Below are 22,336 nucleotides of genomic sequence, written 5' to 3'. Positions count from 1 at the left end.
AAGTGCTTAGAAATATCAGGAGGATTGGGTTTCGGGCCCCCGAGTGCTCCTGGTGTAAACTACACGAGATAAACAGAGGCAGGAGGAAACAGCAAGTGCGGGGCAGGCGGAAAGACAAGCTGGCCACGTGCAGATGAATTCCTGCTGGAGCCCTGAATTTCATGCAAAGAACTAAAACACCAACATATTTTACAGGTTTATTGTTCTCCCCTGGTGTCAAGGAAATCTCTAAACCAGTGAAATCTCCTTTTCTTATGAGTGGTATGTGACATTACCATGCTGTGCTACCCATCAGTCTCCACTTTTTTGTTACAAGATAATTACAATTTGAAAGAAGGACTTTCTTGTTTGGGTTTGGGGGTTCTTTCTTTCTTTTTTTTTAAATCTGTAGTAAAAAAGTCTGAAAATGGGAAGAAACAACGTTAATTTTACTTAACATTGTCTTGTCTAGTATTTTTGCTGGGTATCTTCCTGCAAAGTTCAGATCTGCAATAACCCACTCTCACCTGGTGGTGTTGGGTGAAACCCTAGGTTGTTTGCACACTTAGTCCCGTTAGCTTCATTCACACTGAAGGGATACCAGAAATCACTATCCATAAAATGACCAACATTTCTAACTGATGTATTAATGCCCTCTAACGTGCAAGCTGACAACAAAAAAAAAAATGAGGGCAAAACCTACATTCGGTTTAGGCAGGAGAAATAAACCAATAACCCAGTTCTTCAACTGTGCACGGGGAGAAATTTGTATAAATAGAGCAGCTGCAACTGCAGTGACTAAAATAAACCTTAAGACAGGAGATGAATGTATACGCTTCCGGGCATTATATTACCAAAAGCAGAACGACATTCCCCGTAGATATACCGATGCATAATTTTACGTATCTGGTCAAAAATAGGAGGGTGGAGGAATTAGGCAAGTAACCCATCCAAAGGTTCCTTTGCGAGCACAGAGGTAAGTGAAACCACCCGCAAAAGCCATTGACTGCGGAAAGGAGAAGAGGTGAGGAAATGAGAAACCTTTCCTCAAAGGTGTGGCAGTACGGAAGTTCGCAGCGCACGGCAGTCAGTACTACCGCAGCTGAGTAGGAAAGCGGTGAGCTTAAAAAAATACCCCAGATATTTGTGTACAATCATTTGAATTCATGTAACTTGCTGAAGATTATGTTTTGTCACTAAATTGATTGCTTATTAAAAATAAATCCCTCGCGCAGCACTTCCACAGGTGATGCTGCTTCCCAGCTGCATCCTGTCTGCAAACAAAACCATATGCTGCCACTCAATTACAAATACGGAGGAGTTTCTCTTGGCTGCGAGCGATGGAAAGGAGGTTTAAACGCATTTTGTGTCAGCCTAGCTCTGCTGTCCCTCACCTCCGAAGGACCAGAGGCAGCCCTGCAAGTCACCCTCTGGAAAACCAGGTGGATGCAGTTGCCTTTAACAGCACAAAAAAAGAAATGAAACTTTCTCATGACCTCCTCCCCAGCAAAAGATTGAAAAAGAACTACAAAATCAGCCCATTTTTAATTATTATTATTATTTTTTTTTAAGTTTTGAATGCTGTTGGAGAGCTCAGCACTGTGGCCTTCGCATGCACCAGCCCAACAAACAGAAGCCCAAGAGTTGCTACAGCAACAGCTTAATAACTGCGTGCAGAGCTCGCTGGAACGAAAGCTAACAGAGCGTCACTGATTTAATTGACTGATGATTTAATAAAACGCTCTGGATATAGATTAACTCGCTTTGCTTAATGTAGCTCGGCTTCCTGGTGGCAGGAACGGACCCGTGCTGTTAATGGGCTGAAGCCTGGTCTGGACCATGGGGCTGCGGTTTCGGGTCACCCACCTCCCAGCAACGTGATTTCCTGCTCCCCAGTTTTTCCAGTTATCCACCTCCAAATAATGAAGCTCCATACAAAGCTAAGGAGGCTGTACAGACATAATTAGATGTCCACACACACACACACATATATATATAAATCAGCTCAAGCTTTTTCAATGCTATTCCCACTCCCTTCAGTCAACCCTTTCTTGCTCCAGGGATGAACACCTGGCCAAAAAATTGGGGTTTCAGGACTACATGTCTTCTTTTGCACCACTGATATCTCACAATTGTCAAAAATCATTGAGTGGGTTACCGAATTCCTACCCAAACCCTGGAAGCAGATCAAGGAGCGTGGGGTATAACAAAGCAGCAGCATCCCCCGTGCCCAGCAGAGGAAGGCAGCAATCTCTCCCAGATGCACATCTGGATTCTTCACTGCCATCACTAGACAGAAAACCCCCACAAAACTCAAATCACTGTGGTTATCACCCTACAATCCATATGCTCAATTTCAAATAAATGAAGATACTGTAGAAGCTGAAACAATAGAGTAAAAGGATTATTAGCTAGCTCTAATTATACAAACCGATCTCATCCTCTTGTCATAAGCCTCTTTCCTGTGTCCGGAATCTATTTGTGCACCATAAAGACCAGCCTTTTGTAAACGTACAAGGGTCATCAGCTCAGGGCGATTAATTTCACATTTTACAATACACACATGCTGTCAAACAATTCACTTGTAATAAGATACAACCCTGTCTTCACCTGTCAATTTTTACTTTAAAATACTACTAAAGGCAAACAATAATTAAAATACCGATTCCTAAAATCCAAGCAGCATTTAAAAAGTAGCTACCGTATTGCTGTAATAAAATAAAAAAACACAGGCCCCATCTTCAGCTCAAGTAGCTACATCCTAATAAAGTTAAGACCTAACAGTTGACTTGAATTAAAGTGCAGCATGTACGCAAAAGCACACGTATGTTTATACTCAAATTAAGTCCTACAACAGGTTCTGGGGCAGCTGTTTCACGTAGGCATGAAACATTTAGCTCAGGCTCAAATATTAACCGCCAGAAATCCTCAGCAGACCTTTTCAATGCCTCTTCAAATGAGTAAAACCCAGCTGATACCTTTTAATACACTCCGTGGCTTGAATACACGTTTCGGGGGTAAATTCTAAGGAAGTCCTCAAAGATAAACCCCGTTTGTAAGAGCTATTACTGACTTTGGGTTTAGCTCCTTGAAAAGCCCCAGTTTTCAAAGGAAAAGTAAATCCAGTATTGTCTGCAGAAATGGGGTCCAGCCCCAGGCGTGCCAAGCCGGGCAGCCGAAACAGAGAAGACAGACTGCAGGTGATTACCTCTGGAAATGGAGACGTGCTTTACAGCACCTACAGTGCCTCCAGCTGCACAGTGCCAGGCAAAAAGCGATGGGAAGGGAAGAGCAGGATTTGGGGAGGATTTTACGCAAGGGCATAAAATGGATGAGCCTGATGGACAGCTGTCACTAGCACCGAAATGCCTGCAGCGGGAGAGCCTTTAGCCATCGATCCCCAAACTCCTGACTATAGGATGTGGCCTTACGCTAACTTTCTCCACCTTATTGTCCTCCACACTCTCAGTGCTGTGCTATTTTAAGAACTGCACTGAGCAATGATCATTTCTATATTACCCTGTATGGTTTGTAGCAAGGAAAAACAAAAAACGAGTGCTAGAGATGAGCGATAAGACCTCCTCCTCTGTGCTCTGCAAGGCACGGCACTGGTACTGCGCTCCCAAAAACGCAGGCCTGGAGTGGAAAACAATTCACGAGGCCCAGAGCAGCATGCACAGTTTTATCATGACAAATAAGAAGCATTTCCTAGCATGTGCAAAGCAGGTCATTAGCCAGTACATATTTAATAACCTTAAATGCCAAAGCCACAGGTAGAGTTGGAAAAACTGGCATCAAGAGCAAGATCCGAGAGATGCCTCTACTCTCGTTTTGGTCAGAGTTTCAGTACCCAATGTTTTGCTGCATTTTACCTTTCTGAGGAATACATGACTCGCTTTTCCATCCAGGCTCCCTTTTCAAATGCTCCAGCTCTCTACATCGCAGATGTACTCAGGATGTGTGTGCTTGGTCCTTTTTACCAAAAGAAGCAGCCTCACCAGAAACTCCAGGTTTCCTACTTGAGCCCCTGTGATCACCCAATTCCATGCTATACAGCACAAAAATGTCTGCCCCTGCCAGATTAAGAACCGTTTCTTCTTAAGTGCTCTTTTTCTTTCAGCTAATGCAATTATAAGAACATCCTCCTCTAACGAATACTTTATTTAGGTAGCTGCAGAATACAGTTGTTTTTCTGGAGCATCCAATCTGAGGCATGAATGTCACGAAAAATGCACATCATCCATCAACTCCTAGCAAGTGCTACCCACTCAAAAACAGATTCTACCCAATTTCACCACCTCACCTGGGTTCGAGCACTTCTGCAACTAGCCCACAAGCAATAAAGCAAGCTTTGCAAACTGTCCAGCTTCGCACCTGAAACCATTTCTTCCGGCAGCCTTTACAAAGCAGTCTTTCAGGCTGGCCCCTGAGGAGCCGAACGGGTTAAGCGCCCACAGGTCCCAGCCGCACCAGTAAATCATTTATTACCCCAGCTCAGGGACAAGCAGCTATGCAGAACCGAGAGCCCACGCTGTGCAGCTGTTCGCCAGCCAGGCAGCTCCACGCAATTATGTTATAAGGCAGGATTAAATTCGGGGAGTGGAAATACATCCCTTTATTGCCGGTTTGCTTTTTGGCTTTCGGTTCTTGTTGTTTGTTGTTTTTTCCCCCCCTCTTCAAGTTATGCCTATTTTAAATATTACAGAGTTCATTAATGAGAAGTTCATTAAGCACTAACCACTGTATGAATGAAATGAAGAGACGATCATTACAAGCACAATTATGGAAATACTTGACCAGCAGGCAAATTAAAAAGAAAAAAAAAAAAGGAAAGGCTACGAGGAATAAGGAAAGCCACTCCTAAACTCAAGCACGGCTTTTTCCAGGTCCTTCGGAGGAGGCACACCCAAAAGCAGCCGAGATGCAGAGGCTGTTCCCAGGAGGCCAGGTGAGCAGCGCCCGCTGCCTGCACCCAGGGACCGCCGCTGCTGGGCACGGCAGAAATCAGCCCTGGGATGGGCCTGGAACCTTCCCCTGCAGCAAGCGCTGCTCATCCCAAGCTCCTGTGCTCCAGAAATGAACAATGAGCTAAGAGACTAATGGCAAATCAAGCCACAAGTTGCTTCTCGTGTGCAGCAACTGGCATAGTGTATTCCTCCTCTAACCATGCCCCAGCACTTTCAGCTAGCGAGCAGCTGAGCTGATGATGGACTCAGGGACCAGGCCTCCGCCGGCCACGTCCTCAAAGGAATTATTTCCAAGCAAAGTACGTTTCATTCATAACTTTGCCAAAGACTTATTTTTTTCTTTTCTTGAGATCAGAAAATAGGTTTGACTCCCCTGCCGAACCCACTGAAAAAAGCAAACCAAAATAATCACAAAAAAAAAAACTTGTCCCCCTAGAGTAATGGCAGTTTATGGTTAATCCACCCAGCTGCTGCAAGAGCTCAGCAACGCCAAATGACTCGAACCCAGCGCTGCTAAACACGCTGCTTTCAAAGCCCCAGTCTTCTCGGGCTCTACCACGGAAAACGTGAGATGCTGCAGAAGGTAAACAGGTTAGACCCAGCAGGAGACAACGCAGAGGAGAAAACTCGCATGCAGTGCTTTTCCTCCCTCCTTTCCTCCCTCAGCAGAGCCCAAGCACCCATTTCCAAAGAAGACTCTCGCAGTTTCTTTGCTTCAGGCTAGCAGCTTTTGCCAATTCAAGGCTTTTTGGAGAGCATGGGTGTAACTGCATGAGTCAGAGCAGCTCCTGACAGTCCTGCAGTAACCGTGCGTTAGCTTTTAGGTCAGATCCATGCCCTGATCTGGTTCACCGCACCGAGAAGTGCTCGGAACTGAAAAACAAGCCCTGAGCACCCAGAGCGCCGCAGGAGAGAGCACAGGGCAGGGGGCACAGCACCAGCAAGGAGCCATCCTCCCGAGGAAGCCAGCCCTGTGGAGCTGAGCTCCCATCCGGACCAGCTCCCTGGGAAATCCTTGGGCTGTGAATGCTGTAACCGCCTGTCCGCCCTCAGGACATGCACTCAGTGCCTTGAAATAACAGGGAAGAGCAGCTGGTGCCCTAAGCAGTAAGTGCGATTTTATACCACGGCGTAGGCTTGACGGAACGGGCGAGACCGCTGCAAGTTCACTTGTGAGAGCATAATTCTTCAGGAATGCCTTTAGTACTATTCATACCATTCTTTTATATTTATTTATTTTCTAGGTTGTGGTTTTGGTGTTTTTTTTGCTTCTTCTGAAAAAAAAATTATTTTATGGCAAAATAATTTGTCGAGCATAGAGTGCTATCAAGCAGGTAAGCTAGGCAAACCCATTCTCCGAAACACCTCGCCTCAATGCTCACTCATACCCGAGAGAGCTGCCAAAACATTTGTCCTTACTTGAACTGCATGAAGCAGTACCGTCACTCCAAGATGTCCTTCAGGGCCTTCCCCCAGCGAGCACAAGGCAGGACACGAGGTTCAGCTCCTGCAAAAGAGGAAGAAGGAGTCAGTGGGGTCTGGCAAGGTGCGGGGAGCGGTGAGGCTGCTGGGGAGCCTGGTTTGAGCACCCACGCCAGCCATGTAACACCTAGGCTGATGGGGATGGAAGCCACAGAATCATTTGGGTTGGAAAAGACCTCTGTCATCAAGTCTGACCGTTAACCTAGCACTGCCAAGTCTACCACTAAACCATGTCCCTAAGCACCACATCCAGGCATCTTTTGAATACCTCCAGGGATGGTGATTCAACCACTTCCCTGTTCCAGTGCCTCACAACCCTTTCAGCCAAGAAATTTTTCCTAATATCCAACCTAAACCTCCCCTGGTGCAACTTGAGGCCGTTTCCTCGTCCTATCACTTGTTGCTTGGGAGAAGAGCCCGATCCCCACCCTGATACAACCTCCTCTGAGGCAGTGGTAGAGTGCGATAAGGCCTCCCCCGAGCCTCCTTCTCTCCAGGTTAAACAACCCCAGCTCCCTCAGCTGCTCCTCGTAAGACTTGTTCTCCAGGCCCTTCAACAGCCTCGTTGCCCTGCTCTGGGCACCTTCCAGCACCTCGATGTCCTTCTCGTAGTGAGGGACCCCAAACTGAACGCAGTACTCGAGGTGCGGCCTAACCAGAGCTGAGTACAGAGGGACAATCACCTCCCTGGTCCTGCTGGCCACACTATTCCTGATACAAGCCAGGATGCTGTTGGCCTTCTTGGCCCTCCGGGCACACGGCTGGCCCACGTTCAGCCGGCTGTTGACCAGTTCCCCCGAGGGCCCTTCCCTCCGGGCAGCTTTCCAGTCACTCTGCCCCCAGCCTGTAGCGCTGCATGGGGTTGTCGTGCCCAGAGTGCAGGATCCGGCTCTTGGCCTTGTTGAACCTCATCCAGAACCTGCCGATCTCTGCCTTGTGGCCCTAATACAGGAGGCACCCATAATACAGGAGGCACAGTCTTCCAACAGCAGCCCCACGCAGTGACCTGGCCCCAGACTTCTGAGGGCTCATAGCATGGTGGCCACCGGCCCACCACTCTGATAAATAAACCCCAGTGTGGATGCCTTAGCCCTCCTACACCCATCTTAACCCCTCCAGGGCAAACTTCAAACTATTTGTGAACCCCCTTTATCACAAGGCATTTTAGAACAGGCAAAAGCACCAAATGCAGGCGATGGCTGGCAGACAAATGGCAGATGAAGCCCAAAATCAAGCAACAAGCCTCTGCCAAACCCTTACGGGCTGCCTACACTTTTCCACAGGCAGATTTCCTGCTTGAGGCAAAGCCTTCCCCTTGCTCCAGCCCCAGGGCTGAGCCAGATCTACGGAGCACACCTGGAAAAAGCAGTCAGAGTGGATTGAACGGCAAGAGGAGCAAAAGCACAGGTTGTGATTTTGTTTATTAAACACTGTGTGGGAGATTGCATTATCTAAATCAAAGCCATCGGGGCACCTCAGGCCATCGTTTGGTTACCACACCGGGAAAGTTTGCGGATAGGCACCCATCACCCCAACGCAAGCGCGACGCACCGCCTGCTCCTGTTCGACCAGACGGAGGAGACGCTGCCCCGGCGCTGCCCGGTTGGGAAAGCATCTGTAATCAGGGAATCTCGCAGCCTGATCCAACCTGCCGAGTTCAAAGCGCAATTACAAGCACATCAGGAACAATGGCAGAGTTAGTTACTGGCTGGGGAATCAATTGTGTTCAGTGAATTGGCTGGGGAAGGTACAACACTGGGAGATGATGCATTGCAAAACAAGCCTCGTTCATTCATCCATCGCAAGCACTGTATAACCTGAACGCTGCAGTGTCGTTGGACACCTGTGCTTTGAGAGCTGGTACTGAAACTTTTATGTCTTCTGCTGGCAGGCTCCTGCTGGGGAACGGGGAGAGCATTTGGTGAGGCGCTGCAGGGCACTGCCTGCATAAAAGGCGTTTTACCACAAATATACACTTCAGCACAGAGCATTTCAAATTGGAAAAAGAACAAAGTGTACCCTCTTGTTCCTCTTAAAGCATCGAGGAAAAGAAAGAAAAAGGAGCCTGTGACTGTGCAACAATTTCTTAATTCTGGTGTCACACATTTCTAAATTATATTTCAGTGGCAAACTACTGCAACAGCAAGAACTACCTGAACTCTTCAATCCCAGGCACGGGAAGCAAACGTTCTTTGGATTCATTAACCTGTAAAAAACACCCTCAGAGTCACAAGCCAACAGCCTGGAACTTCCCTCCAGCATTCTTGCAGTGTTACTTGCAGGACCGCATGTTAAAGCACAGTTACGGTTTGATAAAGCAATGATTAACTACATTAAGTAAGCAACATTAACCCAAGGCTCCTGCTAGGGAGCCCATGTTGATCTGAGAGGTTGGTGATCAACACCTCTCTCCAAGGCACACACTACAACAACACAGTGGTTTCACTCGTTTGGGAGACCAACAGCTTGGCTTTCGATACCATACAGCACTTGGGCAGAGAAAGGAGGGTTTATTGCTACTCCTGTGAGCTGGCAAGCAACACGGACATAGATAATGCTGGTAAAGTACACAGTGAGTCTGCTGTGAATCACTGCGGGCTTTTCATCATATCCATTAAGGAATGAGGGTGTGTATACGGAGACGCACATGCAAAACTCACTGAGATGTTTGTGACTTGGAAAGTATTCGCAAGTGGAGAAAATCAGCTGGTTTCCCAATAAAAAAGCAGCAACACCGACCGTAAAATTCTTACAGGTGGTTGTTGTTTGTTTGCTTTTATTCTGGAGGATTTTTTAGATTAGTACAGAGAGAAGCAAAGAATATTGAGAAGTCTCATGATACACTTTCAGTTGCGTATGTAAACTGTATAATCAGTAAAGCTGTCCAAATCAAATAATTCATTCCTTAAAGGTTTCTCCTCCCCACGGAAATGCTATGGGATAACTCCAGCATGTGTAAGCACGCTTTTAAAAAGAAAAGGTAACTCCTGTGGAAATGGGCAATTACATATGTAATTTTTTTTTCAATAAAAACGCTCTTTTCCCCAAAAAAGAGTCTGTTAGCTTAGAGGTGATGTGCGTCCTTACAGGCAGAGGAGTCAAGCATCAGCAGATGCTCTCTGCACATTTCTAAATGAACCGAATGACCACGACTGCAAACAGTGAGGGCCGGAGTTAGCCTGTGTTTAAATCACACTTTGGAGCAATCAGCTGGGAAGGGAGAGGGCGGAAAAGGGCAGAGCAAAGGTGGGCAGCAGCAGCCAGCAAGGCCCTCGTGAAGGCAGGTGCTCGGCAGGAACCAAAGCATCCAGACCTTGGGGGCAGTTGCTCACAGCTGGTTCTCTGCAGAGCCCAGCCAAGCGAGCAGAGAACGCCCTCCCTGCCAAAACACAGCCGTCACAGAGGAAACCACTTCCCAGCTTGTTTTTTTTCTTTTTTCCCTGAACACAAATCTATTTTCTCATTCTGAGAAGCATTACTTGTTTTCTTCTCTGCACACTGATAGTTTTGACACGTAGAACGAGTTATCTCACCATCTGTTTGTAATTGCAATAATGAAGCTTTCAACAAACCCAAAAAACAGCACCAAGAACAGGGCACTAATGGCCTAGGAGATGAACTGCTCGTTATTTTGCATTATTTGATACAGCTGGAACCTTTGGATAGCCAAGACACCCAAACACGGCCAATCCTGCAGCTAAGACACCCAAACAAACCTCTGGAGTATTTCCGAGTTTTGGCTGTTGCGTGTTACAAAACCTCCTCGCAATTTCGTATCAGCTGATGTCAAGGAAAGCCCTGCTTCCCCTCCTCAGCTCCCGGCTGCTGGATGCACATCTGCATGCTGCTGCTATCTTGCTGCTTTTAATACACAGCCTATACTTACCCATCGTGATGTTCTCATTGCAGGACGTCCTCTTCCTGCCTCTGCTGAGCCTCCCAGGAAAAACTGACTCACAAGACCTTTTTGGAAGTTTATCCCATGCTCTGAACCAGGCTTCCTAATTATTTAGGGAAGGGAGGCTGGACATTTCCCACAGTCACATGCTATGGAGCCACCTTGGGAGCAGCAGCTTCTTCTCTTGCTCTACGGCAAGGGAAAGCCAGGCGGGTCCCACCGAAGCCGGAGAAGAGCAGCACAACTCGGTGGGACGTAGCAATTCGCCATGGCTATGGACACATATTGGCAACATAAATGGGAAAATAAGAATTCCTTTGCCTAAAATCTGCTTTACAGATGTACAGGCAATGCGGATCTGCTAACCACTGCCTCACACTAAATTTCTACCAGCACAGCAGAGGGCAGAACGCTGCTCATCACATTTACCACCCACACCCCAGGTTCCTCCAAAATTAAACAGTGGATATGTTTTGCTTAGAGGGGAGTATCCGACATGGCACGCTGCATGAAGAAAAGCTCAGAATTTTAAAATAAGACAAGTTTTCTTTCCCACCTCTTGCAATTAATGGATTCTAGTTAATGGCTCGATGTTACTGTTTGCTGTGCACTGCATGCAGTGGTGTGACATATAGATATGTTTTATTTTCTTTCATATACACTGAGTTTTAGCCTTAAACTCCTTCAAAAGCACTTCCTTGAACCTAATGATAAGGGTGGGAACATACATATTGCAGGCACATACCGGTACCTAGCGGCCACTGACACATCAGTACAGCCGTTCTGCTCCTGTTGGCGGTGCAAGACACCAAGCGCAAGCACCGGTCTCTGCCTGCTGTCGCGGCCCTGGCCAAGAGCAAGGTCCCAGCACAGAGCCCCCAAGGCAGCAGCATCCCTTCGCCAGGCTGTCTGCAGACCCCACAGGTAAATGCCGGGAGGGGACACCCAGGCTCAGAAAATGAAGCGAACCACCCAGGTGTCACCTCTCCACCCACGTGCCCGCACGTAACGCCACCCAGCATCCATGTCCCCATGCAGGTGGCTTGTCCCCTGCCCGCAGAGGAGCTCCTTGAAGTGCCAGGCTGCCCGGGTCTGCCAGGCATCACAGGATTACGCTGTTTCACTGCTCAAAACAACATGTCACCGGAGCTGCGTAGCACCTAATTATATAAATGAGATCTGTATAATGTTCCTAAACCAATAATGAAAGAGAAGGTCCAGTGATGCAACACAAATCTGCAACCCGGCGCTCAGATTACAGGCGGGTTGCACAACAGCTCGAGCAATTACGCAGTGAGGCAGCTCCTCGGACTCGTATCGGGGATCACGTTTTCCCGGAGACACCACCTGGCTCCGGCCATGTGAGACGCACCCACATCCCCGCATCAGCAAGGAAGGGGTGAACGGGGAGCACTCCGTTTAGCAGCAGTGCCATCCGCAGCAGAGCACAAGAGATGCTCCAAAGCAAACAGCCATCCCTTTTCCCCATTTCCCTTTGCCAAATTCACATTCAAACTCGATAAAAACATCCAAAGCCTGTCCAAGAGCAGTGCTCGCCCCGTCCAGCGCCAGGTCACGTTACGGAGCGGGCGCCGCTTCCAGCATACCCCCGGCAGCGCCTGCTGCTTCTACAACCATGGTGACTTCTGGTCCCAGCTGCAGCCCCCTTTCAGAAAGCATCATCAGCACCGGGTCTACAGAGGGAGATCGCCCAAAAACTGCGACAATGAATGCAGCAATTTAGCCCTGTGATGAGCACTCACAGCACGAGCACTGTATGTGGAAGAGAATGCACGTACCCCGAGATTTCCAAGCGTTGTCTTTTTTTTTCCTTTTTGTGAATAGGTTCAAATACTTCCAGATAATATTGATCTCTGTTTGTAGCATTGGTACGGCATAACCAAGAAATCATTTGGCTTGAAGTTTTCTTCTCTGCTACAGTGAGCTTTTATGTCAATAAACATGGTACTGAACCGCAGTTCTGCGGCATAATTTTTGTTCTTCCTGTAAAGTGGTCAGGTGAAAAACCCTGTACCAGTATCAGGGCTGAGAGGCATTATTTGGGCTTTCAAATGTGGTTAAGTGCCGTGGTCAATGCAGGTATTGAATACTGAGGGACTCCAGAACTCACTTCCACCTCTCGCCCACCATCCCTCCTCTGCTCCCTGCCGTCAGGAGGGCACTCGGCGGCCGCTGCGGGCTCCGTGGCTGCCAGCCGCGGGGCTGGCAATGAATGGGGCTCTGTGCGACAGCAGGCAGGGCCCGCATGCCTCGCTTCAGAGATCACTGAGGGCTCTGAATGAAGCCTCTGGGCTCACCCCGTGCCAAAGGGCCCGCAGCTTGTTTCTGGGTGTGCTGGCACACGCTGTGCTCCTGGCCAGCCAAGCCCCCGGGAAGCAGCCCAGGCAAGCGGGCGCTGCACAAATATCACCAAGTATGAAGCAGCAAAGCTGGGAGAATTACACGGCATTTGTACTCTGCTTCTTTATGTACAGGACCGTTTCTCCAACAGCATAACTTATCGCAGGGCACTGCTACAAGCCTTTTTCAACAGCAGCAGATCAGGCACTTCACATCATCGGGTGGCTGAAAACTAACAGTGTGCTGCCATGGAGTGCCTTTTCAGAGGGCTGATTTGCTTTCATGTAGCTCAACTTTTTTTTTCCCCCTTCTCCAACAAAAAGACCATTTTCATTCGGTTGCTTTTGTTTTTTTCCTCCCTCTCAGGATGCAGAGCCTTGCAACAATATCTTTAAAGAGCCAGGTCACGGTAACACGGCACAGAAAAGCTGTGTTTTTCCAAGCAGAAAAGCAAGGGCCGTTAATAAATTGCATGAGCACATCACAGAGAATTTGCCTGACAACCAAACAGCCCAGTGCTTCAGTAATTCATGGGGAGGAAGTCCAAGCTTTTGCAACCCGCAAAAAGATTTCCAAAACAAGCCTGCAAGCATCCATATAACCTGTGTCCAGAACACTGACATCAAATGTTGCCCCAAACCTGCCACTGCCCGCACTCATGCCGCGAGATTGGATGCTGGCTGTGCCTGCACACAACTCCCCTGGGTTTCCCACGGGGGATGGAGCAGCCAGAGCGTGACCTGCTCCTTATTTCCCTGCAGAACACACTCCTCCCCTTTATCAATGGTGAGTTGCAACCAGTTACAACACTGGCACCACTATGACTTCACCGGCATCCTGAAAAAAACAAACACAAAAATAAATGACGGTAAGGCTGCGGGCAGTTGCCAAACCCTGCTGCGGGCACACGGGCAGTTACGCAGCTCTGCTGACATCTCCCCATACCTTCCTTGGCAGACTCGCTCATCTCTCCTCCTAACCATCCCCTGCAGCAAGGCATCTTTGGTTAAAGCAATGACGGCAGGTTTTGCTCAACAGACTGCTCCCCCCACCCCTTGAAGGACGGCGAAGTATCTCATCGATCAGCGCAGTGCAGGAAAAACAAAGAGTTACAGCTGACTGTAATTGCCGATACACACCCTTTGGCCACTGCACCTGTACCTGCCTGCTTGTGCAACAGCCTGGGCGTCAACAGCACCAGCAGGCACTACCCGAGCACGAACACAGGAACGCAGCAAAGGCACTGCCCACATTTCCACGTGCTCACGGGGTTTCCGACGTGTATCTGCCCATCTGCACCTGTGTCTGTGGTGATTCACCCGCTGCAAGCGCAGCCCCGAATCATTTGGATCTCCCCTTTCCCATATTCCTGCAATTGATGCTAATCTGTTCACACGTTGCCTGCCTTCCCCGGGACTTGTCATGATCCTGCACAACAGTAAACAGGGTTACCTTGAACAAAGCCAAACAAAAAAAACCCACCAACGATATTTAACTGGCCTTCCTGAGCTGAGAGGGACTTGTCAATGGTATGCACTGCCTCTTCAGTAGAGCACACTTATCAGGACCAGGAAAGATACTGCTCCTTGTGCTGTTTCAGCTGACCATAGCCAGCTTGTGGCAGCACATTTGATTACCATCTGACCCAGGACTTGTTTTTTTGCTAGGAATAGGGAAAAAGGGACAAAGCAGCACACGGAGATAATGGCTACAGGGAGCCGAATACAGTTCTAAAGTCCATCTGGCCAACAGCCCATATCACAGGCACAGGCTGTCCTCGTAAACAGGCTGCAGGAGTCATCCCAGACCCACCCTGGGGCAGTCCTGCACATGCAGGAATTACCCCCACACACACACACCACCACGCACACAGCGATGGTGCCGCAGCAAGGCCACGGCGTGCGGAAAGCACCGTGGCTGCCGGGCACACGCGTGCTCCTTGCACGGGGCACGCACGGATGCTCGGCAGCGTGACTTACCAGAAAGCTTTAGGGCCACAGATTTAATTAGCCTCTGCCTGCTGCTCCAAGAGCATACACCCCCTATTCAGAACCAGAAAGGAATTGGTGAGCTTAGCAGCAAAAGTAGTACGCAATAAACTGCCATTTCTTGGGAAGGGTACCTGTCCCTAACCATAACCAGACAAACCGGCAGCCAGTCAGTGTCTAAACCACTCGTCTATTCTTAGGACACCACTTTGCTTGGTACCTTGTTATTTTTTTCTGAAGGAAAATGTTTTAAGGCAGGGACCATGCCATGGTATTTAATATTTTTCTTACCTTGGGTCAAATACCTTTACTCTCCGTGTTTTTCATTTGTTGATGCTTGAGTTATCTTTTCCAAGATAATGACTTCACTTTTGTTTCTTTTTTCCCCTCCAGGTGCCCTGCCCTGAACAACAGCAGACTTAAAAGTAGGTATTACTCCGCAGATAACATCTATTGCTAAACACCACTTTTCTGATCTATACTTACGAAGCGCTCCAAGATATGCTCAATTAAAATGCTCACCGTGATGTCTAAGGGCACATGCGCTTTTTCCATAGCACAGTTAGGACTAGGAAGGTAGATTCACGGCATGGAGAACTGCGACACACAGATGTCAACCCACCTTTTGTGTGCCCTGCACACAAACAATAAGTAATAATATGCTTCAGATATATAGCAAAGTACTGGTACTTCTGCAAACAACAGAAAACAAAGGTACTAGAACTTAATGCCTGTCCAGAAATCTAAACAAAAAATGAGTTTAGATTTTAAGTAAGCATTCTGACAATCGCCACGTCTTCTTGATCCATCTAACCCACTTCTTAATGTTAGTAAATGCTCATCATGCTGTTTCCCCACAAAGAGAAAAATGCAAGGGGTACACAGAATAAGCAGTTAGCACTAGAGGTTGCTAGAGATCACAGATAACTGATCACATCATAGGAAGTGTTAGTGTCACAGGTAAAGACAGTCTGCTTCATGAAGAATTATACCCTCACACAAGCTTTTAAAATGCCTGCTTTAGAAGGCAAATAAATCTTACAGCTCTTAGAGTGCCCATGAAAGGCTTAACGCTTAGTGGTGCCTAAGGAAAGCCTGGTGGGCTGAAGGACCCGAGGGCTCTCCCCACGGGCAGCAGGGAAGGACTTTTCATTTACATCTAAGGTCTTGCTGGTGACGCAAAAGTAAGAGATCTCCTGAGAACTTCAGGTGGAGGAAGGACAAGCAGCAGAAGCCGATTAGCTCCCAAGCAACAGAGATCTCTTCGTGCAAATGTCCTGAGTGGCAAAGGGCTAGCAGGTATGCATGTGATTAAGAAAGAATGAAAAGGGTGGTGGCAGACAGGGAAAGAGAAAAAACAAGTTGTTTCCCAGAGTTTCTACAAGATTAACATCTACCTACTGACTACGCTTTTCCTTTGGTATGTTAGGCTGAGAGGCTGTTTCTGTTTTGGGCCTCTTCTGAGACAATGTTAGGGTCAGAAGAAATTATTAGGATCATTTAAGTTCAATTGCTTCTGTCACAGGCTGACAAATTTCACCCATATTTTCCACTCAAGCCATAACTTCAGGATTAGCCCTGTCTGTAAAAGCTCACAGGAGAGATTCAAAGTTGGAGGCGAAGCCCAGTAACCCCGAAGAACTTGTGTTCAGCAACTTTGCCAAGCAAGAGCTTGGAGTCCAGCTGTTTTCCTCTGCAAGTTCCACCTTCCAGCTGCCAGAGCATCGGGAGAGGAAAGGAGCAAAGTGCTATGGCTGGAAACAAAAGCTCAACACGGAGATACGGCAAGAGATCAAATCTCATTTTGCTGCCAGAAAACGGCTGCTCGTGAATGCACTCATCTAGCGCCTTCCAAGCATCACCAGAAAATTAGGGTTGGACTTTCCTTTTTCATCCTCAAGGCTACAGAACAAAGTTGTGAGCCACCCAGGACTAAAATCTTCCTCCACACCTTTGAAACTTGAATCTACTTTCTCTGACCTGATTTTTGAAAAACCTAACTCTCTGCTGGGAGTAAAACACAGGTTCGTGATTTGTAGCTTGCATGCTCCACCTCTGAAGCTCCTCTGCTGGCCCCAACCATTCCTTAAGCAACCGAGGAAATTAAATACAAAACATTGAACAACAGGGAGGGTCAGAGTTGAACCAACAAAGACAAGGAAATTGCAAGTTAAGCCTCCTGTTCTGCCCTTGATTCACCTTGCTGTGTTCAGCTGCTGCTCTGTTCCCAAATTCCTCCTCTCTCCTGCCACCACAGCAGGGTCTATGCACAGCAGAAATTCGGACATTAGGCCTTGATGTAAAATCATGAGAAGTTTAACTGGTTTGGAACTTTACAAAGCCAGCCATATTTAACAACTTCTGATATAGACGGTCTTATCCCCAAAAGGTCAGAGTAAAGGGACTCATCCAACCCCACTGTCCCGGCCCCGCTCACCACCACCAAAGAGGGGGGCCCATTCCCATCCCCAACCTCCACAAGAAGGCCTCAAGCAAAGCCCACCCACTGCCAAACGGCATTTTCCTAGAGACTGAGGGCACCGGGGCAGGGAAGATTCCCATCACCCAGTTTTACCCCTCTAAAAACTGGGCACAGGCTAAACTGGGCCTACAGCCCAGTCGGGGAGATTTTAGGGCAGGGGAAGCATGCATGGGGGGGCCTGTTCCCTCACTGCTTGAGGGGAGGCTCTGGAGAGCTTGGATAGCGTTCGCCTGGGTTTTTAGCTGGCTGACATCAAAGGAGCTGAATCTCCTCGTCCCACAGTAATCGCTAATCAGTTGCTAAGAAGTAAGCACTCGAGGCCGCTGGAGAGCCAAGGCCTCGATGCCTTCCCCATTGCTCAGCAAAGCGTGCACTGCTTTCAAAATAAGCAGGTCACCGAGGTCGGTGGCAATACCGTCCCGCTGGTATTAAACAGGGGATGGAGCTCGCTGCTGGATTAGAAGGGCCAGTGCTCAGCCCCCTGCAAGATTATCTCAAGAAAAGGAGAAGGAAGAGTCCAAGAGTAACACAATCTGCTCCTTTAACACCTATGGAAAACCTGTTTTTTCTTCTTTTTGTTTGAATAGAAGGTACCTGTGTGCACACAAGTGTGCTTATGTTGCCTTAGAGCAGATTCAACTACGTGTCAGTGCTTCCTTAAAGAGTTTAGGATCAACTTTGATAAGAAAGCCAAAGTTTTATTGAACATATTTACTAAACGTAAGAAATCCAAACAGTTGCAGTTCACACGGATGAAAGATCAGAAGTTTCATAAATCAAAATGTTATTAAAATACACTAAACAAATGTGTAATGCAAAAGGATATGCAGAAAAAAATACTGTCTTGAAGGCTATTATTTTCACAGACACTGACACTACTGGAAATAATTGGAGGAAGAACTGGGGATTTTTGTTTGTTTGTTTTGCAGGGTATCTTACAAACATTCAATGACATAATGCAGTCACAGGCTCTTGAGCAAGACCATATAAACTATACCTATGTTGGCTGTTATTTACTCAACATTTTAAATCCTGTCACATAAATATCCACCAGGCAGTGAAAGACACTGGTCCTCATGACAGCTACAGGTTAGAAATCAACAGACAACTTAAAAGCAGTAAGAGTAGAAAACTGCAGCACCCTGAAAAGATTTATGAAAGCAATCTTTAGTCTTTTTCATCACCCAAACTCCCATTACAAGCTTGTCTGTTTTTTAATTCCTGTTAAGGCTCCTACAGCAGGACAAGCCTCACGTCCCACTATCTTACACACAGAAGAATAAAGAGGGAGTGATATTTATCTTCCCGTGAAAAAAAGATTACAACCCGAAGTGTGAAAACGCAGCAGCACCGGTAAACTGGCATTTTCCCTAATTAAAACAAAAAGCAATGTTTAAAATAGCCTCCAAGATGATGAATTTTCTTCAGTGATAGTATATACTATTTACAGTCATAGTCTGTATTTGCTGCATTTATGGATTAAAGAAGTTTCATAAAACTGTACAGAAAGGCACTTCAAAACCTGTACATGGAGAACGTGTATATATTGCACAAGAGGGAGAGGATGGGCTACATATCAAGAGCTCTTATGAATTCAGGAAACACTAAAAGCATCTTTTATCCTCACTGTCCCAGGGGAAGGATCCAACACTGCACATTTTTTCCAGTTAAGCAGTCGTGTCCTTTCTCAAAGCCTACAAGCTTGTCTTCTGACCAGAAGCAGCTGATTGCTACCATGGGGCTTCTCCGGAACGTTTTAAAGAAGTGCCAAACTACCAGCCCACCAAATGACTTAAAAATACAATTCCAAACATTGCTCCATTTCTGTCTTTTAAAACAACAAATCTTCTCACGGCACTTTAAAACTAAAACCCCGAGAAGCTGAAAGCTTAAGAGACAAGACTACCATTCGGGGGACTGAAGATGTGGAAGACGTGCTGGTAAACTGCTCTGGGAAACATCTGCATTACGCAGGGAATGCAAGCCACTTGGAGAATCCAGCCGGGTCCCTGCTTTGCATTTCCTTTCTCAGCTGAATGTACCATTTGCCAAAACTATGCATTTCTCGACGCTTTCCAACCGTAATTCAAATCCTCTCTTTTACTGCTAGACTTATTTTCCCAGAAAGATCCCCCAATCCAGTCCCTGCAGATAGATCTTCCATCGCCAAATCAGAGACGTACTTTACTATTACTACTATTTCCACAAGCATCCAGGGTGCTAACAAGCAGCATATGCGCAGGGATGAGGAGAAGGAGGAAGTGCGATAAAAATTTTTCCCTTGCTATGAAAGTCATCTCGAGCTTCCCACGAGTCTGATTCCGCGCACACTTGCGGTAAGGCAGGTTGTGTTACTCTCTTGTCCAATGGTTGCTATTACTGGACCTGGCAAGGCAGCATGTGACACTGAAAAATGCAGCTGCATTTTTGGCTTGGAAGCCTCTAACAAGCCTGTGAGGCGTGAGCCAAAAGGCCCACATAAAAGCAACGGGGAAGAATGCAGATTCATTCTTCTTTTTATTGTAAGCATGTGTGGCTTTACTGCACAGTCCCGATGCACTTAGGCACAGCAAAACGGGGAGGAAAAAGGACAGTTCCCCCAAACAGAAGTCCTTTAGAGTTATGAGAAGGGAGAAGTCCCATCTGTCGGGTAACTCAGGCTCTATCCACCCCAATGACCCAGGTCAGGTACATACGGGGCAGACGCCCTCAGACCACAGAGCACCTGAGCCATGCCTCTGAGCTACATGTCACTACAAGACTTGGGGTAACGTCTTTTAGTTCACAGGATTCCTCCCTAAAAGCCTGGACACCCTCACCTGGGGTGAGGAGGCTGAGCTCTCCGGCCACGCCATCTGGCACTAGCAGTGAAGTCTGCAGTGCAACAATCCTTGTGCCTCAAATTTCTCCATTAAAATATGTCATTGCGCCCTATTTGTTGCTCTTACCTCTCAAAACTGATCAAACGTTTCAACCTCTGGTTTAAATGAAGCCAAACCAAACACTCCTCCTCCTTACCCTGCTTACAACTGGGATGGCAAGCAATGGGCAGAAGGGAGTGTGAGAGCAATCTGGGCTGTGCTCTGAAGAAAATGTCCCAGGACTCCTCGTTATGGGTAGCTCAGGGACACTGGAGGCGAGCAGCTGTCCCCACAGCACGTCGCGCTGCCCGCCTGCGAGCAGCCCGGCACCGAGCCAGCTCGGCAGCAAAAGGCTGGAGGAGGGCATTGGAAGGGGAAAACGGGGCACCAAGCATTGCCCTTCAGTGCCGACGGGCAGCATGAGCCCAGCTTCATTTCCATCCTCAGGGGATGTTTGGTACTGGATGGAGCATGAGAGGAGCTAAAACAGAAGTAGGCACATGAAGCATCACACAACTGATAGCAGGGCACCTGCCAAAGCACTTGCTCTGCTCTGTCCGTCTGCTGCATCAGTATAACTCACCTGGGGAAAGAGATCCCTTAGTCCTTTCTTCTCCCCTAAAATAAAGCTGAAAAGCCATCACCTTGTGTTTCCTCCCTTTTGGAAGGCTCCCATCAGCGAGCCATCTCTCACATCCAACTTCTCTCCCCTTAAAAACTAGCTTTGATCATGCTGGCCACGTGAACTTCCTCCACATCAGCAACCATGACAATTAACTTCTGCGACAGGCTCATGCCTTTCCTCTCAGGTACGCCGTGTTCCCTGGGATATGCTGCTGGTACAAGGCAACACAAAGCAGAGGTGCAGGCAGCGGTGCCGTGGACTGGAAGCAAAGCACCCTCAGGCGGACAGGAAACACCTACCAATTTCTGACAGAGGATTTTCCAGCCCCTTCTAAGCCAGAGCAGCAGGAGGGAAGAATGCTGAATATAACCCCGAGCATTCTCGGGGCAACAAGAGCAACAAGAGGAAACTTTCTCAGACAAACGTCACCAGAGGCATCATGGCTCAAATGGAAGGGGTGAGCAATCTGGGGGACAGCACTGAGAAAGGTGCTCAACATATTCAAAGAGGATGTTCAAATACAAAAATGCAGGTATGCCCCAAAGCAGATATGATCATGGAAGCTCAATGAAATCGTACCTCAAAAAAATTCATAGAATTTACAAAGCTGCCATCTTGTAACTCTGTTCCCTTTGAGCACCCAGCTCTGTTGAGCTGCCAATAAGAGCCTCTCAGTTTTGTTTTATGTGAACAGGTTGCCCACTTCCATCTCATCACCCTCCAGTAATGCAAAGGAAAGCTGTGAAGGCAGATGCTGGGTCCTTGGGTCCGAAAGGGCCACCAGGAGGTCTCTTTCGGGAGTAGGAACAGACTCCTCCATGAAAAGGCAATTCCCAGAAACGGAGGTGCAAGCTCTTTCTTTCCACTTCTACCACTTCCCGGTATTTGTGTACCAGTGCTTCGTTACTGCCGGGCATTGTAAGGCACGTACCAAGTCAGAATTTGCAGGCAATGTTCAACCAGCCGTGCTTCTAGTTGGTTAAATATTGTAAGACAAGCATACCCCAAACTGTCCTTTTGGGTGCTCTGGGCTAGGCAGCCTGCAAGCACTACAGAGAAACACTTCTGGATTTTGAAAGACATCACAAGCTCTGCCAATGCTCCTTATTATTCTTCAGGAAATGACAGGCTCATTTTCCAGAAGGATAAAGTCCAGTGAATTCTTCCTAAACTGGATGGAAGTCTGAAAGCTTAACAGACATAATAAATTGTGCATTATCTGTATTGCTGAGCTGGTCTTACACAAATAAATACATCTAAATTAGGCTACAATCTGCAAATCCTCCTTCATGTGAATAGCAGCTCTGACTTTAGTGGGGCCACTGCCGCAAGTCAGAGAAAGAGGGGTCTTCTCTTTTATATTATGTAAACCATGGATGAATTAAATTCCTCCCACACAAAGCTCTCACATAATCCCTGCTGCAGCTTGCTCCTGGCTCATATGTTGAATATTCATCTCCACACAGCTTCAAAAGGTGTAAGCTTTTCGGCATCACTGTTGTTTTTTTTTTTTTTTTTTTAACATGAGGAATGTAGTGTGAATTGAAAGAAGTTTTTTGTGTTCCCCTCTAATGTAACAATATTTATGCCCCTTGCAATTAAAAAAAAAATATAGTCCGGGAGCATAGCTAAAATGTTAAAAGCACTAAATATATAGACCTGGAAGATTACTCTTTACCACCATCTCCAACAC

The 22,336-nt window shown here is 47.3% G+C and overlaps 1 protein-coding gene across 9 annotated transcripts in view; it reads right to left on the bottom strand.

The window, feature by feature from the left end:
* AKAP13 (A-kinase anchoring protein 13) overlaps positions 1–22,336 on the bottom strand; it is a 218,535-nt gene that overhangs the window by 164,634 nt on the left and 31,565 nt on the right. For all 9 annotated transcript variants that reach the window (XM_083850425.1, XM_083850427.1, XM_083850428.1 and 6 more), the window contains exon 3: positions 6,366–6,453. The gene's annotated coding sequence lies outside the window, so the exon portion shown is untranslated. The remainder of the gene's footprint in view (positions 1–6,365; positions 6,454–22,336) is intronic.

The sequence above is a fragment of the Anser anser genome, assembly GCF_964211835.1.
Source record: "Anser anser genome assembly, chromosome: 10".
Lineage (NCBI taxonomy): Eukaryota > Metazoa > Chordata > Aves > Anseriformes > Anatidae > Anser > Anser anser.
Note: the sequence above shows the minus strand (reverse complement) of the source record. Positions and strands in the feature narration are given on the sequence as shown.